Source organism: Scardinius erythrophthalmus, assembly GCF_964197995.2.
Source record: "Scardinius erythrophthalmus genome assembly, chromosome: 6".
NCBI classification, from domain to species: Eukaryota; Metazoa; Chordata; class Actinopteri; order Cypriniformes; family Leuciscidae; genus Scardinius; species Scardinius erythrophthalmus.
In genome coordinates, this window is record NC_138226.1 from 11,493,863 (window position 1) to 11,516,803 (window position 22,941).

The window sequence follows — 22,941 nt, forward strand, 5'->3', positions numbered from 1 at the left end:
TCATGGTTATGATCTCTCTTTTTGTAGCGTGAGAAGTGGTTACCACTCAACCAGATCTGATGCAAATCATTTTTCTTGTGAAATTACAATTGTGGGCAATGCAGGCAAATGACTCAAGAACCTGTCCCCACTTCCAAACTCCAAGTTTGTGCCCTTGTAGGGTAATGAGTAATGTCAGGATCTTAATATTATCCTTGGGCTATGATGGTTTTCTGCTAAATGGCTTTCTTAATTCACTTGAGATAACCTGTAATGGGGATTTCAGTGCAAAATCTATAAACATAGATGGATGACCTTGTCCTTGTATTATTAGTCAAGAGCAGCTCACAGTGGTTCTCAGGCATTTGTCTTATTTTCATGTAACCTATATGGAAATTCCTTCAGTTATCTTTATACAGCTTTTCTTGCTATAGCACAAGGCATGGATGCCAATCCACAGTTTGCTTCATAGAATCATGTTTCATACAGTATAATGTTTCATATGCTATAATTATTGTAGGCTCTAAGGGTGTGCAGTGAAGCCATTGTCTGTGTACTGTATATATCTGTTGAAATGACAAAATTATCTAGAATGATGCCAGCTCAATAGCCAGCTTTTAATTTGTTTTTCCCTTTTATAATTTCCATATGAAATACCTTGTATAATTTATGAAATAATTTCTGTTTTATTATAACCTTTATGTAAAACAAAGCTGAAAAAAAAAAACATTAATTAGATATGGGATAAAATGTGGCCATCCAGTCTGAATTCTGAACTTGAAATTACACTGCTTTCATAAATTTCACACAGTAGTCATAATGGCTTGACATAATCACCATTGAATTAATTTCAGATATGTTCCTTAAAAATATCTCTTTGTCAGTGTGCTTGTTGGATAATCTGTCCAACCATTATTTGTAAGTCATTATTTTGAAGTAATTATCCATACTTTCTGAATAACGTATTCAGCTTCAGGCACATCCCTAGTGTGCAGTAGTCTGAACATAGCTAATGTCAAAACGATAGCGAACTTGTCACTGTAGTGTTTTAGGATTTGTACTTCCTTTATAGTTAAGTTTCCAGACAAATTTCATTTATAAAGCTTTTATAGCTCACTGAATTGCAACCTAAAGTGCTACTCTCTGTGATACCCTGACTTTCTTCATTCCTTAAGGCAAGATGGCATGCACAGGAAGACATCCTATAGGAAGTGCCACACTAGCACACTTGTGTAAATCAGCCAGGCTAGCAAAATGTTTGATGTTTTCAAGTAAATATACCTCCTAATAGACCTCCCCTTCTAACAGTAGAGTGCTAGATGTTGGACAGGGGCCCCATTGAAAGCTTCCCCAGAGGTGAGTTTTTAAAAGTTTAGAGGTTTTAAAGGGGGATACGGTTCTGCATGCCAACACTCTCTGAAGTACTGTACAAAGGTGCTCATGGAGGTGGATAGAGGACCCTCTGGAGGAGCAATGGATAACAGGTTTAGTTGATCAGTGAATTCAGGCTATATGTCCCTAGAGTACATAATGCAACCCCCAAAAAATCAATATGGTGAGTGTAAATAATGCATAGTATCGAGTCATCTTGGTATTGGGTTTTTCTTTGTGGTTTAAAGGAAATACAGCAAATGCATATGAAAAGATTTTCATTTTTTACCATCTGAACTTACTTTTTGAGATCAGACGTACCTTATCTGTCTGGCTCGACTGTATTGGCCTCATTGATCAATGTGAATCGCATGTTATTCAGATTACAATTAGACTCCATTGAGTTGCTTACATCATCAATCCCCTAGCTTTCTCTATCCTTTAAATACTATGGATAGATATACACGTTTAGATTCATAAACTGAGAATGATATAAGTTTGCAGTGCACTACTGCTTCTGAACCCAACCCTAAGTCCAACACTTAGCTGCTAAACGATTAAATGTAATGTAAATGTAAACATGTGTATCATCATGATTGCTATCTCACCAGAGATGGAGAAAAATTCCTCTCCATGTGCACCAGCTATGTGCACCCCTGATTATGTGGCTGGTGGCATTTTAATATTTTAGCATACCTCAGTTCTCCTGCTGGCCGTGCCTCTATCAGAAAATACCTGCAATCCCTTTTTCGGGTCACGACTCACCAGCTGAGAACATGTTTGGAACCAATGTAATTTAAGTCTTCCATTACTTACGCCTTCATGGGAAAGAAGCTTAAGGACCACCTCATCAGACTCTCTACCCCCTATGGGTACCAGTTCCATTTCATCTGGCCTAGGGTGGGCTGATCATTCCATAAATACACAGAGCTGATGCTTGGAGGTTTAGATCCAAGGCTAAGCCAACATGAGCCAACTTCACATGTCCCCCCCCCCAAAAAAACCCATCTCCCTCCAACTGTTAACAGTAAACATGTCTTTTTGCGTCTTAGTTGGCACCGTGCCCGGCAGCCCTCAGCAGTTTACAATGTAGCTGCAGCCCATGCTTTGACTTTACAAAAGCGTGCTTCTGTTTATTAGGGTTTGTAAAATGACAGAACTGCTGCCACTGTGCTGTGAGTGGAATAAACAAGACATAAAATAGAAGCTTGTTAAGCGTAGACGGACAATTTGTGCTGCCGTTATGCTGCGTTTAGTCTTTTTTCCCCTCTCTCTTCTCTCTTACTTGGAAGGTAGTGCCACTTTCAATAGAAGTGAATTCAATGCCAATGTCAGATATGTTTTTTTCCCCCATCACATCTCTTTTGAGATAGATTTACATGGTCACAATGAGCAAAGTGTGGGGTTTTGAATTGATGGCTAATCATTAACTACCCTGAAGAGCACTTCTTATTTAATGAATAGGATGGATCAGGCTTTGAGAGATGGATTTAATAATCAGAAACATGGCCATAAATTACTCATGTTAAAACAGTTTGAGTGCTTTATGGAAACATAATTTTTTTATTATACTGGAAGTGTTTGTTAACAAACCAATTTCTGGCAGTGATATTTTTGACAGTGTTGACAGTTAAATAAGTCCTTGCGGAATATCAGATCAGTTGTCAGAATTGTTTCATCTGCAACATCAATTCTTTATTTTGCCTTTTCAAAAATAATAAATCTTATTCAAAGGCTGATGGTGACAGTGGTTCCCTACTAAGAAGATAAGTGTTGACCTGCTTGAATTTCCAGGTTGGTCTACAATAGTTAATGTTAGCCAGTGATTTAAAACAGCAAGGGTGAGTGTTGTCGAATGGAACAGAATGCAGGAGTCTCAACGTTAACTGTTTTTATCTTTTAATTATGTGTACAGAATACAATAACTGGACTTTTCAGCAGGTTTTATGTTGTCTGTGATGTCATGAAGCTGGCAGGTGCTGCTTTGGTGGTGTTGGTTGCAATTTTTGCTGTAGAAGAAAAGGCTGAGACTTCTGAGAAAGGCTGAGAAAACGTGACTTCTGTCGCACTGCTTATGTTCAAAAGCTGAACCACCAGCCCTTTAGTCACTATCTCCAAATGTGTTGCTTATCTATTTTGGATCTCCGCCGCTAATGAACACTAAGACCCCACAGACATTTATCTGTGAGCGAGTGTACATTTGATCCTTCGTCAATTATCTCTATGCTTCACGTCTGCCCTCTGAAGTCTTAATTATGACATTGACAGAGATGATACTGATCAGAACCTCTTCCCTGCTGCTCAGAGTGCACAGTACTGCTCTGTCTGACCCACTGTGATAGGAGAGCAAAGGAAAACAATCATGTTGGTTGCAGAATGCAGCCAGAGGTCATTGTAACGTAGTTGGGAGAGCACATCAGCCAACAGAGACTGACTGTCTCAAAAACATGACAGAGATGCATATCACATGTCCAGATGAATAACAATACTTTGTGCTGAGTAGATTGTATAATTATTTCAGGCTTTAGCTGATTGGAAAATGTTCAAGCTCTTTTTTCAAGTAAAAAAAGAATTTCCTTATTGATTTTCAGGCACTCCAAGCACTTGCGAAACTTAACTTCACCAATGTGCAGAATCCATGTAGATAATACATTGTGGCATACTATGGCCACAATGCTTGCCACACACCAGTTTTTGGTGGAGAGGAGTGTGATATAGCAAATTTGGATTGGGGCAAATGGGGAAATTCGCACCCATACAGATTGCAGATTTAGCACTCCCTACTGGTTTAAGTGGCCATTTACACAGAACACGCTTTTGCAGTTAAAAACTTGAGATGCAGAGCAGTGAAAGGGGGAAATAAGAGAATAAAAAAAACCCCAAAACTTATTTTAACTTAAGAGGCGCATTTTAGAACGGCGTGTCGTCCGAGACGCTGCAAAAGACACAAGATGCGAGTGCAACAGTCAAACGTGTCCGTAGAAGAGTGGAATGCAAAAATGTGTTCTGTGGGAATAGCCCCTAACACCTCTACCAGCAACCTTAGTTTACCCAGGCTCAGTCCTGCTTAGCTTCATTGGGTATGTCTGTTATACTTATCCAGTCTGTTATAGCTGCAAGATAATGCCCAAATGAAGAATATAACTTTTTACTTTACGTAACCATAAAACAACTTTTAAACATACATTTACACGACAACGATGTACTAAAAACGGAAAACGTTTTTCATTTGCGTTTTTCGCGTACAGTCGACAGCGTTGTCAAAACGATCCCCGTTCACACGGATCTGCGAAAACAATTAAAAACGCTATATTATACTGGCAGGGCAGTAGCTGTCATTTTTGAAATAAAAACTATGCGCCTAGAGACTAAACGCGTAATACGCATTAGGATGATATCACCGTTTTCACAAATTCACGCTTTTGTAGTTTACACAGCGACAAAAACGGTATTGTTTTCAAAACCTGCACTTTGAAACCAGTTTTTTAAAAGTTTGAGTTTACAGGCCCCCAAAATGCCGTTGTCTTGTAAATGAACGCATCAACTTTTTTTCGGTTTTTAGTTGAAAACCGTTTCTTGTAAACTGCCCCTTAATCATCAAAGCAGATGCTTCAGTATAATAATTAGAGTACTGAATGATTTAGATTGTGACGAGTAATGTGTTGTTGTATTGAGTGCCTGCTCCTTCATTCCAGTCCAGGATTTATAATATTTCAAAGAGCTTGTGAAGTCATATTGAGAAATGATGGATGGATTAACATGTTTACATTAAGTAAACTAAGTGCATGCCCCTGATGTTTTGGAGAAAAGACAGTTAGGTCGGCCATCCAGGGGTTATTTGTTTTCTGTAATGATCTCATTAAAGCGAGAGGTTTACTCTGCATCATTAATCACCCTGTTGACCATCAGAAGAGGGAGCACATTCTCTGGTTTTGTGATTCATCTGACTGGCAGTAATTACTCACAGGATTGGCACTTCATCCATTGACTTTAATTCACTTTCATTATAGAAAAGTTCCAGGGTGTTCATTAGCTTCAGAACTCCAACAATGAGATGAAGCAAGTTATTTGGCATAAACTGAAATAGGTCAACTTTTGATGGCACCAGGCATTGAGTGCTGTAGATGCTCTGCTGTGATCTCGGCTTTTGATGTCGTTGATGTTTGATGTGGTCGGCACAGACGGGCGCTGAAGACTACAATGGAGACTTTTTAGGCATTAAGGTGCTCTGCAAAGCTCAAGCAATTCCAATGCACCTTTCTGTGAAATCCCGTATTTGCATGCTTCACTTTATGTTCTCGTGCAATCTGTCCTGTTCATAATTTAGTCTTGAATTTAATGCCCTCTCATTGTCACACATATATTACTTCAACTTCCTCCCAAGACACATTCAATTTGAATCCATGTGTCTGTCTACTGAGGAATGTTTTATGCAGTTCAAACATATGGGTATATAATTTAGCTTTCAGCGTAGTTGTGATATAATGTAATTTCCATCGGATGTTATTTACTCTGCTATTGATAGGATATTTGCCCATAAGAATTTTATGGGCAATATTAATTCCAAAACAAATAGTGGTTCAAGTTGGAAAGCCTGTAAAGAAAATGTATCAGAAATATTCAACAAGTTGGATGTGGTTTTTGGTAGCCGTATGTTTTGCCGTATGTTTTTATCTGCATAAAGTCTGTTCCACTTCCACAACAGCCTGTAGACTAAGGCCCTGTTTACACGAGAATGCTCGCGGGTGAAAACGTAAAAATATTTTAATATACATTGAATTTCACACACTTTTGCGTCACCATATGCACGCAGATTTCCCCCCCATAACGCTCGTCTAAACGCAAAATAAAAAGTGATAATTTTTGCGTTGTCTCATCAGATCGTTTCCGTGTAAACGTAGCCTAAAACGGCCACAAAGGTAGACAAAGGTCTGTCATTCATTGACCATGTGGCAAGTTTATCTGAAATATACTTTTAAAATAATAGGCTGACATGGAAAAACTCTTTAAAGCAAGTCACTGTAAGTGGGTGTACAGAAACCATTGAGGAAATGTGTGCTGGAAATATTTGTAGACTTTGTAATCTAAATGTGTTTTGATCTAAAAGTAACATACTGGTTATTTCACAGAAGTTATTTCTGTGTATCTTTCACCAAATGGTGAAATCCAGTAATTAGTTCTTCCTTAAAAGCATTCATTATAGAAAACCACAAAATACAATACCGTTCAAAAGTTTGGTGACAGTAAGATTTTTTTGTTGAAAGAAATTAACAATTTTATAATGAATGCACTTTCAAAAGTGACATTTATAATGTTTCAAAATATTTCCATTTTGAACAAATGTGATTCCTTTGTACGTTCTATTAATCAACCAATCATGGATTTTTTTTTTATTCCAGCACAACTGTTTTGAACATTGATGATTATAATGTCTCTTGAGCACCAAATCAGCACTTTAGAATGATTTCTGAAGGAGTAATGATGGTGAAAATGTAAATATATATTAAAATAGAAATCAGTTATTTAAAATTTTAACAATATTACTATTTTACTTTATTTTTGATTAAATAAATGCAGCCTTGATAAGAATAAAGAGACTTTGTACCGACCTCAAACTTCTCAAACTTTCTAAACTGAAATTTTGAGGAGCTACTTAAGCTGAGGAAGTTGAGGAAGGGGCAAACTTTAGAGATTTCTTTTTTTTCTCTCAGACTGGTGCACTATTAATTAAAGAAATTTGACATAATCAGTCAAATTATTATATTATAGTAAATACCGGTAATTAGTATGTTGTTGACAGATAGCATGTTACATATATTAATTGAGACGTCCAGCACAAATTGTCGACAAATACTGTACCCATCTTGTGGTGCCACTCCAGGCTTGTTGCATTGATTCAGGGGTGGGCGTTATTGGATCCACTGTGGGAGGTATAATTACTGCAGCTGCAGTTCCTCCGATCACTGTCACACTGGGCTGCCGACCCAGGAGGTCCTCTCGCTTTAGACCGCCGCGTCTCTCAGCCTTTCATTGGCTACCTTTTGTGTGGGTCTAGCATACCCAGCCTCCTGCTGACTTCATGCAATTGATATAGACAATGTCTATGTTCACATTATAGTCTAAATGATCAGGGGTGCGTTCTCCGAAACTACCTTAACGCTACGTCGTTCTTAAGTTGTACCTTAAGAAGTACCTTATCGTTAATACGTGGTTTCCGAAACCTTCTTAGTTAAGTATACCTTCTGTAAGTCATACGTTCGTAAGGTTGGTCTGGAGCGCTCTTAGCTATACCTTATCGCTGCTGACGGTTCATACCGCTAGTGGCCACCACTACGCAAAAAGCTTTTTTACATCGCAGTTTAATTACACATAGAAAATTTTATATGAACATTTAATATAAAATCTGATTTAGTATTACAATTACATTTTTACTTTACTTTAAAATTTTACACATAAAATACTTAAGTTGTTATAGCCTACACCCAGTGTATGGAAGTGTTTTCATTAATAAAGTTTCCATACACTAATGGTTGTTAGCTTTTTTAATTACTATCCTAAGGCACATCAGCTGGCGAACCATTTGACAGAAAAGGCTTAGGAGTCTATATAAAGAAAGATGAGTTTACACAAACTTTATAGCTATGGCAGTAAGACAGCGAGTAGGCTACTTGTTTTAAATCAAAGACGGCGCCGTCCGCAGAGCCATTTAGTGTATGTCAACTACATGGCTGGTGGATAATCAGCATACGTTGTGGAGAACATTTACACACTTATGGCCGTGAGGGTTTGGGATTGCACACTTGCTAAATTATAAACACATACTCATATTTATTTCTGCATGTACATATTTCAATGAGCCCCGATAAATGCAGTTTGTACTATTTCTAAAACGCTTCTTTATAAAGAACATTGTTTTCTCAATACTTTACCTATACCGCTGTGAAGGAAAGAGCGCACAATCGATCATCGAGGCATCGATATAAACCTATTCAGCTCCTCCACCATGGACAGCGCCTGCTAAGGTCGAACTTAAGAAGGTTTACCTTAAGCAACATCCTAAGGTATAGTTCGGAGAACACACGTAGGAAAGGTATACCTGTAGTTAAGGTGTACCTTTTGAGTCTTCGTAGCGCGCTAAGAGACAACGTTATCGGAGAACGCACCCCAGTTCTGTTTTTTCCCCCTTCAGATTCAGTCTTTTGTTCATATTCATGTTTGTAAATGACTCGTATAACATCATCTGTGTTAACATTCGGATTTGAAAAACCATAACATGTCGATCCTGCTAACATTGCAGGATTGTGATGCATTTGCTAGTTTTACTTAAATTGATGTGCAAGAACATATAGTCCTGCAGTATTGACATTTACACCGTCCTAGTTTCTACCTCGCCGTCTTTCTATGGATGCTGCCCACTGTTGCTCACTGCAGGATGTTTTTTTTAATGATTAAAACGGAAACCTTTTGGGCTCTTAATGAGGGTGACATTGACTTTAGGCCGCTTGCAGAGATCAGAGCACTTGGGTCACATTGTCATGAATCGTATATATGAGAGTCAATGAGACTGATCTGAATACATCAAATGGAATGGCCCAAATCAGTTTTAACACTTTCAGCCCTTAATGTGATTATAGCTAATAAAAAATTCTGCACGACTTGCCAGGATGCTCAAACCAAATTGTCAAAGTCTGAATTTGCATACTAGCATAGTCTTACATGTGGCCTACTGTTCCGAATTCTGCCAGAGTTTGGTTGGTTTGCATGGTCAAGTTTGCCCCTGCTGGTTACGGCTGTCACTTTTGTGAAAAAATCCTGTTAAAGTTTTGAGACATAAGTGTTCATTGAATCGATTGTAAAATCTATTTTCCTTTTCTAAAGACGTTTCCATTTTCAATGCCAAATATAGACCAATCCACGGACAACTAACAGGCATTAGGACGAACGTAAAGAGGGTGCTTGAGACGCAATATTGAGCAATATTTCTGATGATTTACTGGCGTGAAGTTTCGTGCACAATGACAATGACTGCCATAACATCAATGAAAAACATTACTGCAGGTCTCATCATGGCTGTGTTTATGATTAGAAATGTCAATTTTTTTGCCTACGTAGGTGATTGTAGCCCATAAAAAGAGGTTGAAAATAAAACTTAAAATTCACTGAAGGACTAGCCTACATTGAACGTGAAGTTCGTGTATAAACACGCAGGGCCGTTACATTCTCCAAATCAGACTGTGGACTAGAAACATCTGTCGCAAGTCTACAACTGGGCTGCATTTATGATTTAGGCTATTCAAAAATCTCCAAAATTATTTTACGTAATGATTCAATCCATTACAGACAACTGTTAAAAAATGAAACTTTAAATGGACTTACTTGAGAACAGGCCATGTATTTTTTTTTATTTTTATTGAACGTAACCGGCACTTGTATTTATCTGGGTGATGAAGCTGCATATGCCCCCTCATAGTTGTAGTTCTGCTGTGATATGGGAACTCACGATCGCACAGTTTGCATACCACTTTGTCCTTCTTCATATTGATCTACAGTCAAAAACCCAAAGTGCTTCCATATCGAACTCCTCAAGTTATTAGGGGTTATCACTCGTCTCTCATGTTGCACAGGTTGATCGCCGTTGTCCTCCATTGTTTTTGGCAAAACAATTGGCCGATTGAAAATATAGGCGCGTAAAATTGGTGGGAATTTTGCACTTTTGGAATTCTTTATTTTCTTTTTCTGCTTGTTTGTGAGTTTTGTTACATCTATCTTTTTTATTTGTTTAATTTGTTTAAAATTAAGTGTACATATTTGGTTAAAATCGATTCCCTATTTCCGTTTTCGAAAAACTTGTGTTGGTAGTTCCGAGCTATTGTGCAGTTGATTTTTGAACGTAAAGTGACAGCCCGACTGCTGGTACATGTGGCTGCAAAAAGCATTTTCCATTGGTGTTTGTTCATAAATTTGCTATATACTGTATATATCTTTTTTGTTTCCTTATATACTGCCAATATTTCCTTTACATTATAGTGTCATTCCGTGTCAAATCAACCAAATTTTGAAAACTTCGCCAGCTCATTTTTGATGTTGTTAAAAAAATTTTAGTTAATATTTGTAACTCAAGAAGTATTAAAGATCCCTTAATATCCTTTTATATTTTGTTTTTTAACAAACTTTTCTGGTTACACTTTATATTAGGTGTCTAACTACTATGTACATAAAAAAATAAGTGCAATGTGTTCATGTTTTATTGCAAAACACTTTTGCTCTTACTGGGGTGGGATACGGGCTAGGTTAGGGACAGGTTTGGTGGAATGGGTTAAGGCGTAAGGGAAGGGTCAACAGTGTAATTATAGATGTTATAACAAAGTAATTACAAATGTAATTATATGCAGTTTTTTTTTAAATATAAATACAATGTAAAAACATGTATGTAAACAATAAGTGCATCATATCAAATGATTAATTTAAATGTTACTACACAGTAGTAAAGGACACCCAATTTAAAGTGGGACCACTTTCTTTTGGTATCCATATTTTTAAGGTCCTATAAGGTTAAATTCCTTAGTAAATTAAGTTGTACATATTTTCAGTGGTCAAAGAACCGAATGTTTTTTTTCTTTCTTTCAAAGTGGAGCATCTGAAGAACAAATAATGTTAAAACTAGAAATGTATAGCATTTAATAAAACTTCATTCCTTTTCCTTGTCACTGTGTAGCTTTATAAATATTTGTGAGCTATCGGCTTAGGTTAGCGCTGCCATATTTTTTTTTTTTTAAGGGAAACTGTTGTCGAATTCGTTGTAACAGCAACCACTTCAGTATTTATTTATAGTTTATACTCATTCAGAGCTGGAAGGCCAGCAATAGGTTGAACAAGACATGCAAGGAGCAACTTTTATCATCTTCTCGGAAAAACTACTGCTGAAGCGACACAATCATTTTGCTACAGTCACAGGCAAATTAAAACTCTGAGATCAAACCATAGCTTGCCTCACCCCCTCCTTCCCACCTGCAGCAGCATTCTGAATCTGTTGCTCGCTAGACTCCCTTAATCTTGGGCCCTGGGGATCTTGTTGGAGCCTGTTAGCAAATGTTTATCCCACAGTGAACACCTGGTTGTTTGGAGAGTATGCCCACAGTGCACTGCCATCCCCCACCCGAGCAACAACGTGCTTAAGATTGAGCCGGCACATCGTATTCCTACCACAGTGTGCAGTTCGTCGCATTCAACATGGTGATTAGCATAAGCCTCATTTAGTCATCCTTTAATGAATCATTTTCCTGGGCTTATTCCAGCTGTGAAAAAAGCATTAAATGGTAAAGCTATGAATTGTAACCTTAAACTTGATATTACCCAAAGAGGCCCTTGAACAAAGCTTATCACATATCATTAACCACGATTACTCATTTGTCTCGAGGGATTTAAAGCAGTTTGATAGAATAGCTCTTTAGTGGCATTTCATGGAAATTCTTTAAGGAAATGCACATAATTCAATGTATTTTATACCAGGCTAACATTCTCATTTAGTTTTCACATTGTGTGCAGTGCTAGTTAGTCCATGCTAACGGCCAGTCAAATCATGGTCCCCCAAGACATCCTTGGAACCATCCCACTTTGTTTTAAAGGGATAGTTCACCCAAAATGAAAAAATCTGTCATAATTTACTTATCTCATGTCATTCTAAACCTCTTCTGCGGAACACAAAAGAAGATATATATAAAGGGATAGTTCTTCCAAAAATTCTGTCATTAATGAATCAAGAGATCGTAAAACTAATCCATAAGAATTGAGCTGTTTAGTCCAAATTTTCTGAAGAGACACGATCACTTTATATGATGAACAGATTAAATGTAGGCTTTTATTCACATATAAACATTGATCAGCAAACATAAACAGGAGCTCAACGGAACCTGATTGACACATGAGAAAAAACCTCTTGCGGAAGCTCAAACGTGCTGCGTAAGACACAAGAATGAACCTTACTGTTTCTCGCACGTAAAGTGAACAGGCTTGAGCTTCTATTTACCACAACTCATGTGTCTGTTGATGAAAGTTTATATGTTAATAAAAGCCTAAATGTAATCTGTTCATCATATAAAACGATCATCTCTCTTCAGAAAATTTTGGACTTAACCGCTCAATTCATATGGATTTGTTTCACAATCTCTTTATGAACTTTTTGAAGCATCAAAGTGTCAGTTGCGTAGCTGTTTATAGAGAGACAGAAAGCTCTCAGATTTCATCGAAAAGATCATTGTGTTCCGAAGATGAACGAAAGTCTTACGGGTCTAAAGAATTTTCATTTTTGGGTGAACTATCCCTTTAAAGAATGTTTCTGCTGTTTTTGTTCATATGAGAGTCGACAGGGTCCAAAAGAACATGAACCCCCCTTGATTTTTATAAAAAAAATAACCATTTTCAAAGGATCTTCTGTTTTGTTCCACATAAAAATATTGACCAGTATTGGCCAGATTGTACTTTATTTAGCCCTGGGGGTCTAGTGGTCAACTTGCTCTATTTTCACCATGGTTCAGCTTCCTTTTCCAATTTCGGACAGCATGTCCTGAGGCATTGAAGGCCCCTGGCAGTCTGAGACTCTGGGGCACTGGCCTCATTGGCCACCTGATCTATAATCCACTCCTGCCAGCTGCAAGCCTGCATGTTTTTTAATAAAGATATAAAAAAATGTAATCGAAAAAGGTATTTCATTTTTAAAGCCTGCACAGAAAAAAGCAGTGTAATTGAGTGTCATAAAAAAGGACATAGGAAGATAAGCCACCTGTGGAATCTGGGGATGTTGAGGTTCTTCGGCCTGTGGCTGAAACGTCTCGATTTCAGTGACCTTTTAAAGCAGTAATTCTCAGTAGTTGTTAATTGATTTATTGAACATGCCTTGGCACGCCGGCCAATCAGATCATAGGAGCAAGGGTTCGTTGAAGGGCTTCATTATTTACTCCTTAATTACTCTGGCCCGGTGTCTTACTCCGACTCTCTGCTTTGCACTATACAATGCTGGACTAACCTTTGCTAGACGAAGAGAGCACAAAGCCCCAGTGCCTGGTCTGTGGAGGCTTATGAAGTGGAGCGGCCTCTCTCTTTGCTCTTCCTAATCTTAATTAAGTCCTGAACAACTGGGCTTTGCTCTTATCAGTACAGAAACTGATGTTGTCAAAGCTGTGGGATGCCATAGTGCACTTTTAATTGCACAGTTTGATAAGAATGGAGTAGAGCTCAAGAAAAAGGTTTCATTTATCTTGAACTTTTGGACAATGAATTAAGATCATCATGAATTCACCTAAGAGATGTGTTTTGTTTCATTTTAAAACTATATTTTACAGTATGTATGTAACAGTAATCATATAATTTTAATCAGTTGTATTGACATTTTCAAAGCATTTTGCTTGATCTCATATTTAGTGTTCTTACTTTCAATATAATTTATGTTTCAAACTTAGTTTGAATGACATGCACTTCATGTATTCGGGTCTCGCGCTCTATATTTTCATCCATATTTATACGGGACAAATGGCAGCATTGCATCTTTTATTACAAGATGGTCCATATTGCATCATACCGTTCAAAAGTCTGGGGTCTGTACTATATCTTTTTAGAAAGAAATTCACACTTTTTTCAGTTCTATATAATGTTTTAATGCTACAAATAAATACAGTTCTATTCATCATCTATTCCACAAATCATGTTAGAATGGTTTCTGAATGATCATATGGCACTGAAGACTGGAATAATGGCTGATAAAAATGATGCAGCCTTCGTGAGACTTTTTCCAAAAAAAAAAAAAAAAAAATTCTTTGAGAGCCCAAACTTTTGAATTGTTGTGTATGTGGGATGGTTGGCAAACCTGACTTTTTGTTAAACAGGTGACATCCAGGATAGGGTAAAGGGTGGTAAGAATGTTTGAAAAAACTCTATGGAAACAATCATTAGTGGTTCTTTCTAATGTATTACTTAATCTCAGGGAGTACTTCAAGTAAATAATGCAGGTCATAGGGGTGCAGCATACAAAACCCAATGTAGTAGCTGTGCTCTGATCTCCTTTTTAACAGCATTCCAGGGCCTCGGTTTCTATTCCACTGAAGGAGTTAGTGGTTTCTTAAGAGTGTACACTCTTAAGAATAAGTATTCCAAAAGTGGGTTTTCACCGCGATGCCATAGAACCATTTTTGGTTCCCCAAAGAGCCTTTCAGTAAACAGTTTCTAAAATACATTTTTTTTTTAGTGTGAAGAACATTTGAATAATCTGAAGCAACTTTTTCCACTACAAAGATTCTTTAGTGTAATGGAAAGGTTCTATGGATGTTAAAGGTTCTTCATGGAACCATCAATGTCAATAAAGTACATTTACTTTTTAGAGTGTAGGGTGATGCATACCTTCTACCACTAAATTAGCACTAAATATAACACTGCTTCCTCTGATTCTCTCTCCAAAGGCTTCAGAAGGATTGCTACCCATTTCTGCAATAGCCCTGCAGCTTCGAAGATGACATGCTCGTGATGCCTCTGTAAGTAGGTTTCTTCTTGTTTTATACACTTTGCCAGATGGCATTATCTAAATGAAACATGAGAAACTAGGGATGCACGATATATATTGGCCACCATATCGGTATCGGGCGATATATGTTAATTTTTAATGTTACTGGAAAATTTGGCCGATATATTAAGGGCGATAAACAATGGATTATGTCCTTCAGCTGAGTTCACTATAATGGTTTTAAATTGATTGAAATAACTTCAAAAAGGAAAATATGGTTAAGTGCAATGTGCAGCGCAAGTCTGTCATATTTTCTACATACAATTATATAGAGAACATTATAATCATGTGCTTTGGACATGCCTTTTAATGGTGAGACTTTTGTTTTTGTAATTTAGATTTAGATTTATCGGCCATTCATCAACATTCAAAAAAGTTTAGTATTTAGTATACATTTGCTATGTTTTATTTGTTAATTTTGGGGAAGACTCTTTTCAGAGTTCCACTTTCAATCATCTGCTTCATACTTGAGTACAGCTTTCTTTAACAGGAACTCATAAGTCATAATAGAGATCTCCAGTCTTCCTGGAGAATCTGTTTGAGGTTGTCCTCCTATTCTCCTTCTTCTTTTTTGTCTTTTGTTTTTGTCTCCCCGATGCTCCTCGCTCTCTGCTTCTCTGTCTCTGTGACCGTGGACAAAGTCAGGGAGCCTTTCAAGTCAAATCCCTTTATTCTATGTCAGAAATTGAGTGTTTTGAAAAGGAGCGTTCTGGCAGAGAAAGGGCTGAAACTTTCATTGCAGCCATTTATGGAGCAGCACAGCCTGAGGCTCTTTTTCCTTTCTTCAAAAGAAACTGTAAGAGAGGCTGACATATTTAATTGGCTGTTTGTAAGCTAATTAAAGCTTGTATGTTGATGTGTTTGACAAATCACCAGGGTCTTTTTCATGTTTCAGACTTCTTCTGAAAAACATTTTCTATGTCTGTGTGAAAGTACCAAATTCTATGAAGAAGCCTCACTGAAATAGATTTTTGATTTTACCCATTAGCAAGGGTAGAAGAAGCTGGATGAAGCTCACAACAAAAAGTCCAAGTCACATTTCACCCATAAAAGTAAGAATACACTAACATTCAAGAGTTTGTTGTCAAGATGTATAAATAATAGTTTCTGTATGGCCGAACAAGCAAAACAAGCGATTGCTTTTGGAGGGCCGATTGCTGTCTGAATTGACCATCGATATAGCGATTGTTTACATAGCCATTATTATTAACGATTGTAGCATCCGTTTATATGGATAGAACTGATTGTTCTGTGAACAACTGGCAATCAAGGTAATTTCCGTGAATGGAGACAAAAACGTATTAAAGGGCGTACGTTTTTTTAGCATTTTTTGTGGTTACGACATGGCGTGAATTCAGCATAAGCTCATTGTTTAGGTTCAGGAGGAACAGTTTGTGGCACTCAGTGACTGTCTGTCTACAACTCTGCATAGCTTTACAGAACCCGCTGATGACGTGGGCTGTCTGCGCGAGCAGGGTATGCAGATGTTTGGAAATACAAATGTTGACAGGCAGGTAGGGAATCTTATCATTGTAATCAACCGAATGCAATGATTGCACAAATATTTTTTTGGTCCTGAGACTTCCATCAAAGATATATGTACATGTTTTTAATATTTAGACCACATCTATTATTGCTATTAGGATGTGAAGAGAGTTTCAACCATTCTAACAAAAAGTGTTCATAAACAAGTAATAAAAACTCGGTGAGTGTTTTAGCGCAATTTTCTCACCTCATGGGATCACAACACTAAGAGATAGTAAATCTTTTCCTGGATTTCTTTTGTGCGTTCCCGAGATTAGACCTTCCTTAACATAATGCCGAAAACCCGAAGTCTCTAGGTGGTCTGGTTGAGGACTAGATAGAAGTGCAAGATTGGTGCGCACAGACGCACAGAACAGAAATCATGAGTTAACAATCGCAATTTGTCCGGTGGAAAATTGCGCTAAAAATTGCCTACCGTCCCTTTAAATCTACATAAGTTATTGGTATTATAATAAATACTACAATGATGCATAAATATTTTTACAATATAGTTATGAGAATAAGATTTTCATGAAGACAATTTTTTTTAAGAATTAAGCAGGTCCTCCAAGTTTCTCATAACCATTATTTATCATGTTTTTCTATTTAAATACATAAAGGTAATATAATAAACACTACTATACCATGATGTATAAATAGTTAAAATGTAAATCATTCTTTTTTTTTGCACTACAGTAATAAGAAAAAGATTGCATTATGGTAATGAGAGTCTCAATGGTCCTGATATAGTTTTTATTTTCTTTAAACAAAATTTCTTGCAAAAGTTTTTTTTTTTTGGAAACTTTGGGTGAAATGTGGCTTGTGTGAGTGTTTAAAGATTCGTCCAGCACCTTTTGGAGTTGACTTTAGGGTTGTCTGGGGATTGAAGATAACGAATTGCCAGACACCTGGATGTTGAGCACTAAGGCAACTTTCCCACTCACCAGGTTCTCTGATCGGTCAGCCAGGGTTCCAACCCTCTGTGTCCCCAAGCACATACTGCTCTTTCCCCCTTCTGTGTTAGGTATATTTTTACTACATTGCATCTTCCTCCTAAAGTTTATTCCATCAGTGACTTAATCCCGCCAAATGACATCATTTTAGCAGCTGGTCTCAATCATTGTGCCTTCCTGAGAAGACTCACTTTTTTTGTTTATGTTTATGGGCCCGTTTAGTGAGTCCAGGAGCTGCCACGTTGTTTTAATTTCGACCCACCGTTGTTTGCCGACATTCGGTTCAGGATGACAATGAGCCGGAAGAAAACAAGCCCTTTTACGATATGAATAGAGTAGGAACTAGAATGGGACTCCTCATCTGTAAGCTCGCTTTTAAGGGTCTGTTTCCCCCTCGGTCGAATTAAAGACGTGCCATTATGCTTGGCAAATTACTACGCACTCTTTGTGGTCCAGCCATGGTACATTAGTGTGCCTTAAGATGGTCTAGCTGTGCCCATTCACCTAACAAAGAGAGGGTCCCCCTGGCAGATCCTTGGCTGGTCACACAGAGGAGCCATTCACACCAGGCAGAAGGGGCCGTACGGTAGAGAGCTCGGCCACAAGGCAGCCATGACAAAATTCCCTAAAGTACTGCTTGAAGAACAACCATTTCCTCAAATGCAAACCAATTAAGATCGATTTGACAACTGTCCAGGCAGAGAAGTGAAACATCTGTGTAGAGCTGGAATATCTTAACAGAACTAGCCATGCTTGTGATGTTTTTGGTCTCTGCGGAAGGGAAGAGGTGGAGTTGCTTGTTTTGGGTTCCGGCTTTGTGGATTTTGGAATTTAGAGGCGGTAATATTGTAGCTGGACCCAATTACATTGAGAAGAATTAGGTGGCTCCCTGTGGATTCTTACCACACATGGTTTTGCTGAAGATTTTAGGACTACGGCAATTAATTAACCCATTAATTGTAATAGTTAACTCATTGTTTTAATGGCTCTCATTCATAATGACATACATCCTAATTCATATGGAGCTATTCTTGTGCCAATAAAAATGAACGTAGCTTTTCAAGAAACTAATGAAAATATAAATTGAAACTAAATAAATTATCTCTAAAACTGAAAAAGAATAAATCGCAGGCAAATTTTTTGACTTCGTTTTTAATACACTGCATGTTTTGCTCACTATTTCTCATATTTCAATCGCTGATCTGAACTTACAAATGCGCTTCCAGAGTTTTCATTTACGCTTCTAAAGTTTTCGTTTACACTCCCAGAGTTTTCGTTCGCCGTTCTGACACATTTCTCTCGTGGGGGCGGGGCTAGTAGCAGTGTGTTCTCATTGGTTACTGAGCTTTTGATTGATAGCTTCGTGACCTGGAAGTGAAGACGTCAGTGGTGTGTTTATGTGTGGATGTGAGCGTCTGTAATCGCAGCTTTCTTTTTCATTTTAGTTATAAGTTATGTTTGTTTTTTAATTTTATCTGTATTTACCTGCTGCTACTACTTAGTTACTACTACTCACAAGAGATCTATTCAGTCTATTCAGGTGTAATTGCACATTAAAGTACTGTCTGTATATAATACTTAAAATATTGTAGTGTCCAATGTTTTCGGAGAATATTTGTTTATTCCTGATGTTTATTTTGCATGTTAGGCTCTGATTAGGTTCAGCTGTTACAATTTAAAGAGAATACTAGCAAACGTGTGTGATATATTCAGCCGTCAAGAAAGTCAAACTTCAACCAGGTAATCAAGGTTGGCAGCCATGGCCATCACACTACTCATTGTTAGCATGATATACGTTTACACCATCAAAATTAATGATCACTTAAATAAGAGGAATTTAAACAAAATGAAAATTACAGTCGTGGCCTGCTGTCAGATACAGACCTCAAAGGGCATTTCATTACATATGTCACACAAAGAATGTTCTTATTGCCATTTTTTTTAATTGATAATTATATTTAGTTATTTCATTTAATTAACATTTTCATTTAATTTAAATATATTTTAACAATCATCAACCGTTTCAATCGTGACTTATACAACCAGTTAAATGAATGTAATTGAAAATATGAATTCAAATAAACGTACATTCTTTATTGTCACTAAAGCATATAAGTATCAGAGTGAAGGTATTGGATGCAATTATGTTGTGACAGGAAAGACCAGAATTCACAAAACATTAACTGCATAATATACATGTAATGCACAGTATTCTCATGATATACATTGCTATACAAAATGCACAATTACAAATACTGAATACATTTAAAAAATTCATATACATTTTAAATGTTGCAATGATTCTTTAAACAGTTCCTGTTTCAGTACAAGTAACAAAGCAGTGACTGGACACAAGCAGTACAAGGATAGTCCACCCAAAACATGAGAATTCTCTCATAATTTACTCTCCTTCATGCCATCCCAGATGTCTATGACTTTCTTCTTCACATAAACATAGACAAAGATATTTAAGGAAATAATCCATCTCTGTGAGTCCATAATACAAGTGGATTGTAACCCATGTACGTAAGATTTTTAATAGTTAAAACAGTTTACATTATTATTATTTTATCTAGCGTATTGTTGGACTTCAGAAGGCATTGATTCATCCACTGAGGTCGCATGGATTACCGTCACGCTCACTGTGTGTGGTTTTTAAAGCGTCTTTAGGATTTGCAGAGATGGATTACTTTCCTTACAATCTTAATTCGTGTTTATCTGTAGAAAGAAAGTAAAATGCATCTGGGACAGCTTGAGGGTGAGTAAAATAAGAGAGAATTGTATTTATGGGTGAACTATCCCCTTAACATTCATATGCTGTTGGTATGCTAATCCAAGATTAATAATTTAATTATATAGTTAATATAATTAATAGTTTAATAAGAATAAAGTGAAACCTCTTGTGTACTTGTGAACTATGTTTGTTTTAATCTAGAGGAAATTGAAATATTTGCTATATTAAAATAAATCAGGTGTCTGAAGATCAAGATCCCTGTCATTCAAAGGTGATGTGTCTGAACAAAGTAAGATTATTTTCTGACAGGGACAGTGGATCTCTGGTACTATCACTCCATCCTCTGTGTCAGCATCAGAATTTTGTTTATGGAAAAGTTGCTCCACTCCCTGGAAAATGAGAGAAGAAATGTATTATAATCTAACAATACAAACTGCTTTGAACTCCCCATACAGTAACAATTTGCAGACTTAAAATATTTATTATATATACAGTACAGTATATTTAAGGGATTTTACAGTACTAAATATTTACCTCGGAGTCAAGCAGCATTTATCATCTGTAATACTGTTGTGTAACCAGTAGATGGCTGTATTGCCCTATATATAAACATATGGATGTGTATTCCCTAGTAGCTGGATGTTTTCAGTCATAATTACTTGCATGTATTAAGTTTTTAATGTGGAGATATATTTATTATTAAAGACTATTAAAGATTTAACATTTGTCAAAGAAATGTTCATTTGAAGTGCACTTTTTTCATTATTATTAGTCAAATATGGACACAGAAAAAGCAATTTGTTACTCATACTAGATACATATAATAGCTTTATCAGTCATCTTTATCACACAAAAGTAATCAGAATAAATACTGCAACCAGGGCGATACTTCAAAATAATTGAGTGTTTACATATTACGAACAGAGACATGTCCTGTGGTCAAGTCGTGTCTCTCCTCTTTCAAAAACTCTGCATCGCAAATTAATCAGAAATTGAGGAATTTAGGTTTAAATAGCTTTATTGGCATGGTAAAAAAGGCTTTAAATTGCCAAAGTTGAATCAGGCAGTGATTGACAGCACTCTGGCCCTATGGCGTCAGTCATTGACTGATACAGTACAGATAGGCTACTGTACAGTACTCGAGCCCAATGTTGTTTGGGGTGGCTGGGGGGAAATATAATCTAATCGAAGCAAATATGATCTAATTGAAGACTGTAACCGAATGTAGATAAACAAGTCATGTAATGTTAAAGATTGGGCTAACAGTTAAATCAAGACAACACAGCTCAGCTGTATAATGTTATAGACTCTCACTGAGCTCTAAAATGCTTCTCCACCTGAAAAAAGCCAGTACTGTATTATAAATAGTATTAGTATAGTATAAAACAAAAACAAAAATCAGACTTACCACGAGTAGGCTTATCCAGTAACGTTATCCTCCTGATATAGCGACGATGACTAATGATAAATATCATTCGTCTGTACTATTCCTTCTATAGAGCTCGGGATCGTTGCGTCACGCCGCAATGCATTGTGGGAATCACGGTACGGAAGTAAGAGATTGTACTGTATAGTAGCGTATAGTAGGCAGTAGGTAACGTTGATCATTTGGTCATTCATTTAGGTTATTTTCTGGAAAATGGTTCAGTATTGCTGTATTGTGAACTGCTGTAATCGGTCTCATGATCGACAGGGCAAACGCCTCATAAATCATATTAGTTTTCCCTATTTTCGTCGAATGGCTTGGGTCGCCGCTGGTCGTCAACCGGACGAAAACAGTGGATTATTGCACGTATGATAAATTACTCCTGAAGTGTAACAAACCCGCATAGACAAGCTTCGTAGCTCACAGAATCTGACAAGTGTACGTGTGTGTGTGTGTGTGTGTGTGTGTGTCACTACTGATGCTTGGTTAACGGTGCGAACGATTGTTTTCTCCGCGTTTACTTTGTAGATCTGCAGATCTTGCACTCATCCATTTGTGAACTGCAAGTGAGCCTCCAGTGACAAGTTTCTACTTTTCTAAAAGTGTCTACTTTTAAACAAACAATTCAAAACGAAAGAAAACAGACAGCTCTCTGCTTATGTAAGTTAATCCGTATGCAATTTGCATTTCTCTCTGGCGCGTTCACTTACAGCAAAGATCGCCAATCAGCATCGTCAACCTCATCTTTGCAGCCAAATGTGACAAAATAAAAACCATTTGTTTATTAAACAATTAAAATGTGTGTGTGAATGTTGTTGCCGAGGGCACAGGAAATTGTAAATCCGGCTCTGGATCGGAGATGTAAGCGCTACTCCACAGACCAGGTAGGAAAATATCAGGGAAACTGAGGCTTGGTATTAGCCACCTCCAGACTTTATTCATAGGGATCAAATCTTTTTTTTTTTTTTTTTTTTTTTAAGTAGCGTTGTTTGGCTTCATTATTAAGTTTGTCAGTATACGGCAGGGGTGTCAAACTCATTTTCACTGAGGGCCACTTCAGCATTATGGCTGCCCTCAAAGGGCCGGTTGTAACTGTAAGACTTTTAAAATGTTAATATAGTGTCTCTTTATTTGATTATTACTTATTTAAGTTACAAATATTGTATATGCATTTGGAGGGGTGTTTCTAGGTTTTAAAAACATCAGGGGCTGGGTAATAATGATTTGATACAGAGAATAATGTATTATTGTATGCAAGGGTAAACTGGCTCAAAAATTCAGCCCTGGCACTGTAGCCACACCAGCACACATTACCACACAGTCATGCTTATTCAAATGTGAGGTAGTTAGGGGGGTTCGGGGACATGCTCCCCCGAGAAAATTTGGATTTCTCGGACCTACATAT

The 22,941-nt window shown here is 37.2% G+C and overlaps 1 protein-coding gene across 2 annotated transcripts in view; it reads left to right on the plus strand.

The window, feature by feature from the left end:
• Positions 1–22,941, plus strand: part of sema5ba (sema domain, seven thrombospondin repeats (type 1 and type 1-like), transmembrane domain (TM) and short cytoplasmic domain, (semaphorin) 5Ba) — a 139,895-nt gene that overhangs the window by 9,672 nt on the left and 107,282 nt on the right. For both annotated transcript variants that reach the window (XM_081367605.1, XM_081367607.1), the window contains exon 2: positions 14,799–14,870. The gene's annotated coding sequence lies outside the window, so the exon portion shown is untranslated. The remainder of the gene's footprint in view (positions 1–14,798; positions 14,871–22,941) is intronic.